Consider the following 6,310-nt stretch of genomic DNA (forward strand, 5'->3'; position numbering starts at 1 on the left):
AATTAAAATCAAACCAAAATTTGGTACAATTCTTGTTCAGTTATTTGATATTTCAATTCGATTATCAGTTCTTTGATTTGGTATGATTTCAATTTTGATTTTAGTTCTTAAAATAATTTTGTTCATGTTTCTATAAGAAGTTACACTTAAATTAGCGATTAAAATTTAAAGTTGATTATTAATATACAGTATATTATTTAATATACCTAAAAATTATATAAAAAAATGGCTATCAAATACATATCTTTCTATAAGTAACAACAAATTATTTATTAATTTATCATACATATAATTATATCATTTTATTTTCATAAAATTTATCATAAAAAAATCATAGTAAAATTTTTAAATTAAATAAATTTTTGAATACATGAGATACTTTTTTATCTCAAATAATTGAAATTTTATAAAAAGAGTATTTAATAATTAAATTTATGAGAAATCAACATATATAAATATGTTATAATAATTTTTTGCAACCTATGTTGCATGTTTATAATCGTTGTCGTATGTATTCGTAATTTTTTTATGTAATTTTTTATATATAATATAATATTACAATAAAATATTAATTTTCAATAATTAATTAAATTTTATCATTCGTTGTTATAATAAATTAAATTTTTTCCTTCTAAAAATTATAGATAATATTAAATTAATATTTAATATAAATAAATAAATAAATAAAATCGTAGCCACTGCAATTTCATCCTAATCCAAAAGACTAAAACAAATAAAAAGTTTATTATTAAAAAAAAAATTCAGTGACTTATACTTCCACTTGAAAAGAGAGCTATTATCATTATGTAAACAATATCAATTAAAGCAATCAATGTTATTCTAAAGGAAACTCTATTAAGATATTTAGGTGTGACTTATCATGAACAAATTAAAATATTATGATTAAAATTATTATAATATTAACAACGGTCCATTTCTGCCACTAAATTATATATACGTGTGTTTTATTGATTAGAAAAATAATTTAAAATTAATACATACAATGCAATATTGCATATTAAAAAAAATGGATATCTTGCTTTATCCATCATATTCATATTTATGAACAGGAATTGAATTCCTTCAAATAAAAATACTTAATAAATTTTTTCATTAAATACTAAATTTTATATGTTAGATATCTATTATTGAACTTGTTTATATAAATATTTAATTAAATATAAAATATATTTATTTATAATAATATTTATAATTTTTATTTTTTATAAAATAAAATTGAAATATTTTATGAAATTATTAAATTTTTAAATATAAATTATTAATAAAAATAAATTTTATATAGATTATTAATTAAAATATATAAAATTAAGCAGATTCGAATTTTTTTGAGTAATAATAATTAGATTTATGATGAATTTTAATTTTAAAAATTTTAATTAAGTTTGAATATAATAATTTTCACGATGTCATATCCGTTGCCATTCCTATTTTAGAGTGGTCACCCTCTCAAGTTTGAAGGAAAATGATTCTTTACATTTTTATCAAAACTAAAGCATCATAAAAACTATTTATATCGCGAAACTTGTTGAACTAGCGATGGTATAAGTGTGTAGAGGAGATAGATATAAAAGCCATGAGATATGTTATAAAAAGAGTTTACCAATTGTAAAGGAGTTGAACATCTCTTCTCACGTTGAAGTGAGTTTCATATGGTTGCCATTAATAGAGAGATACAAGATTATTTTTATAGCTTTCATCTATAGGTTTAAACTTTTAGATTGAGTGATTTCCTCATCTGATATCAGAGTCTCTTAGATTAAAAAATTCAGAGTTCAAATTCTAGCCACCAATTTATTAGTTAAATATTTCAGCATAAGGTAAAGTGAACATGTGCTTGTTCACGCTTTAAATCTAATAGGTTTTAGCATATGAAAATGTAATAAAGAGATATAGAACTAGAACTATTCTTTAACCCTTACTTATAAGCTTAAACTTTTAAATTGAGTGACTCATTGATCGCCATAAGTTTTGAGATCAACCATTCCCAAATAAAAAAAAAAAAACACCATTCATACTGACCTTGACATATATAACTAAAACACTTATTTTAGTGGGAAAGAAACGTTTTAAAAGAATAATGTCTTAGTAACACCAATATTATGGGATTAATTTTCCTCATATATATATATATTTATACATAAATAGGATTCCATTTAAATTAGATTATCAATAATTAAAAATTTCTTAAAGATATATTCATATTATTTTCCAAGTTATAATAGAATTGCATTATATAAAAAATCTAGATATTTTATTTTTCTCTTATTATTTTAGATTATAAAATATATTAATTTTAATAATCAATTAAATTTAATCCTTTATTGTTATAACACAAAATTATCATGGGTGTTTTTGAAAATCCCAACGTTTCCCTTTCACATATTTATATATATTATAAATAGATAAAACAATATTTAAAAAAAAAAGGTGAATTTACCCCTTTTTTCCACACACATATATATCTTTATAATTTAAGTGATTTAATATATTTATAACTAAAATTATTAATAAAAGATAGAGAATTGAAAGATAATATTGGACTATATATAACCTATATATTACAAATTTTATTATATATAAATATATAATTATATTAAAAATATATAATACATCTAAGAAAGTCATAAAAAGGCACTTATATAAAATTAATTCTTAATTTGGTTGTAGCTTAGTGTCTTTTACTTGAAATATAAAATATTACAAGAATTTAATTTAATTAATTATTTTATTAATTTTTGTCGAAACTAAGCATCATAAAAACTATTTCTATCATAAAACTTGTTGAACTAGCGATAGTATAAGCGTGTAGAGGAGATAGATATAAAAGCCATGAGATATGTTATAAAAAGAGTTTACCAATTATAAAGGAGTTGAACATCTCTTCTCACGTCGAAATGAGTTAAGATATAGAATTATTTTTAAAGCTCTTATTTATAAGTTTAAACTTTTAGGTTAAGTGATTTTCTTACTTAGTATTAGAGTTTCTCATATTAAAAAATATAAAGTTTAAATTTTAGTCACTTATTTATTAATTAAATATTTCAGTACAAAATAAAATGGATATGTGCTTGTTTACGCTTTAAATCTAGTAAATTTTCACATATGGAGATATGATAAAAAGATACAAAACTAGAATTATTCTTGAACCCTTATTTATAAGTTTAAACTTTTAAATTGAATGATTTATTATCCGCCATAAGTTTTGAGATAAATCATTCTCAAATAAAAAAAAAAACACCATTCACATTGACCTTGATATATATGACTAAAACACTTATTTTAGTGGGAAAAAAACGTTTTAAAAGAATAATATCTTAATATCACCAATATCATGGGATTATTTTTCCTAATATATATATATATATATATATATATATATATATTACTTAAGAAATAGGTAATATATGTAAAAAAAAATATTTATACAAAAATAGGATTCCATTTAAATTAGATTATCAATAGTTAAAAATTTCTTAAAGATATATTCATATTATTTTCCAAGTTATAATAGAATTTCATTATAAAAAAAATCTAGATATTTTTTTGTCTTATTATTTTACATTATAAAATATATTAATTTTAATAATCAATTAAATTTAGCATTTTATTGTTATAAAACAAAATTATCATGGATATTTTTGAAAATCCCAATGTTTCATTTATATACAGTATAAATAGATAAAACAACATTAAAAAAAAAGGGTGAATTGACCCCTTTTTTCTACACACATATACATATATCTTATTATTTAAGTGATTTAATATACTTATAATTAAAATTATTAAGTATAAAAGATAATATTAGACCATATATAGCCTATATATATTATAATATTAATTATATATAAATATATAATTATATTAAAAATATACAATACATCTAAAAAATCATGAAAAAGCACGTATATAAAATTGATTATAAGTTTGGTTATAGTTTAATATCTTTCTATTTGGAATATAAAATTTTACAAGAATTTAATTTAATTAATTTATTTTTTAATTAATTTTTATATTTATAATGAAAGAATTTAATTATTTTTAATTTAAAAATACTTTTATTTAAAAAAAATAGAAATAGGCATAATTATATGAGAATTTACTTAAATTTTTTTATTCTAAATAATTAATTATAAATGAAATTTATGAGTTCCATTTAATTTTAATACTATTCAATTTAACCTTTAATGGAAAATCCAAACATAACTAAAACATAATATAAACTCGTTTTAGTATAATTTTTATCGATTTAGCACGGTTTGGGGCTCTCAATTAACGTGCACAAAATAAGTAGAGTACCTTATATTTTAATATAGTAAAATATTCAATTTTGTCCTTATATTGGTAAAGTTTAATTTAATGTCTTGTTCCTTTTCTAATGGCTGGACCATCATGGTCTGGAATACAGACAAAGATCCTGTAAAATGCCGTGGTGGCTGGAAGGAAGTTTGTACTGTTCCATCAGGATTCCGTCTGAAAGAAGATTCTGTGATCTGGATAGGCTGAGAGGTTGAATGAAGCCTTTCGTAATTGGTTAACCAATCCTTTGGGATGAGTTGTTCAAGCTCATTTCTAGGCAGTTGCCTAGGTATCTGAACAATTGTTGGGGTGGTCTCAGTATCAGCCAATACAAGCAGAGCATCATTGGAGACAGATGGCTGTGGGAGATCTACAGCATGATCCTGCAATCTGTAGATAATTTGATGGTGTAAGGTGGCCATCATCGAAGAGGTCACCTGAGCGGCGCCAGTGAGTTGAACCTGAACTTTAAGGGCAGTGCTAAGATGTGGGTCTCTTAGCGAGAGATTATAGTTTGGGAAGAATGTCAACACCACACTCCCAACATGCAAGGTGGTGAGGCAGGTTCCTATAACCGCATGTTCATACTGCAAGAACCGTGTATCAAGGAGAGACACTCTAGCTGTAACTGGAAGCCCTCGTCTCCCATGTAGACTGAGGATAAGTCGAAACGACTCAAAGTGAAGATGAGAAAACCCTTCTTGTCTCCATCTAGGAATGAGTTGAGGAGGGATTTCTAAAGTCACATATTGTTCAGCAGATGAACTCTGGAGAGAGCATTGATCCATTCTGGATGCCTGGACATATTCTTTTGACAAAGATCTTCTAGATGAAATGAGAGATCTGATAGATCTGGTTAAAGATCCATATCGTTTGTAGATGTTGTATGGACTGAGAAGAGGAAGGAGAGATTCTCCAACCTGAGCATCTTCAGGTAAAGTGGATATTTCTACGAGATTATCAATTCTGGAGGATAGTGTTCTTCGAAGTGGTGAAGAGAAAGAAAGAGAAGAGGTGAGGTTAACAATCTCAGAAGGAGAAGGGGTTTGGAGATGAGTTTCAGAAACAGGGTTAGGTGTTTGGCAAGCCATATTTGGTACGTGGCGTTGTGGCCAGAGATCGCTCTACCTTCTAGGAAGGAATTAAGTAGTTACTGGTTTCCAGCCTATATACCAAGGTAAGAGAAGATGGCAGAAAACAGTGATACAAAGATTAAGAGAAAATACCAGAGTTGGAAAGGTTCTCCCCTACTCACCAATGAAGCATGTATAATACAATCATAACCAGGCTCTGATACCAAGATAAGCCGGGAGCTCTTACCACACATATAATGAACTCATGCTATGCCTCTTCCCTCTCCATAGGTACTCTCTGGCTATGCCCTTTTGTTCATTATACATGTGATAACGAGACCGTCGCACCTTAATGTCAAAACAAAGATATTTCTGATACACAGGATCCTCTTGAAGAGGCAAGTGTAGAGCATACATATCTCTGATTATAAGAGTATGATACACATTCGAAGGTTTTCGGAGAGAAGGAGAAGAGTCTAGAAAGCCATAGAACAGAACTTCAGAGAATATTATTGAAAGGAAACTAAGTCTGCTTACAACTGAAGAGAGCAACTCCTTATATAGGCGAGGAGGCTCCTAACATTACAGGCAACCGGTTAGAAACTGGCTACCGACACTCTTAAAGCAACATAATACAAAAGCAAAATAAAGACAGATACATTATTTATTGACTGTCACACTTTTAACTTTTATCATGGAGTGGTAGACAGATTAAGAGTGTCAAAGTCAGAGTCATCAGAGTCGATTCCAAAAAAGTCCTTTGGCCACTGTCGGTGTACAGGAGATGGTGGGTCAGCACTCTGAATGGCATCTCGTGACTCTGTGTCCATTGGATCCTGGGAATCTTGCCACATGGGATGGGTCCAGTCAATGGGCTCATCAGTGAGAGACCGGATGGGACCAAGCGATGTACAATTCAC

This window comes from Hevea brasiliensis, chromosome 3, assembly GCF_030052815.1.
Source record: "Hevea brasiliensis isolate MT/VB/25A 57/8 chromosome 3, ASM3005281v1, whole genome shotgun sequence".
Lineage (NCBI taxonomy): Eukaryota > Viridiplantae > Streptophyta > Magnoliopsida > Malpighiales > Euphorbiaceae > Hevea > Hevea brasiliensis.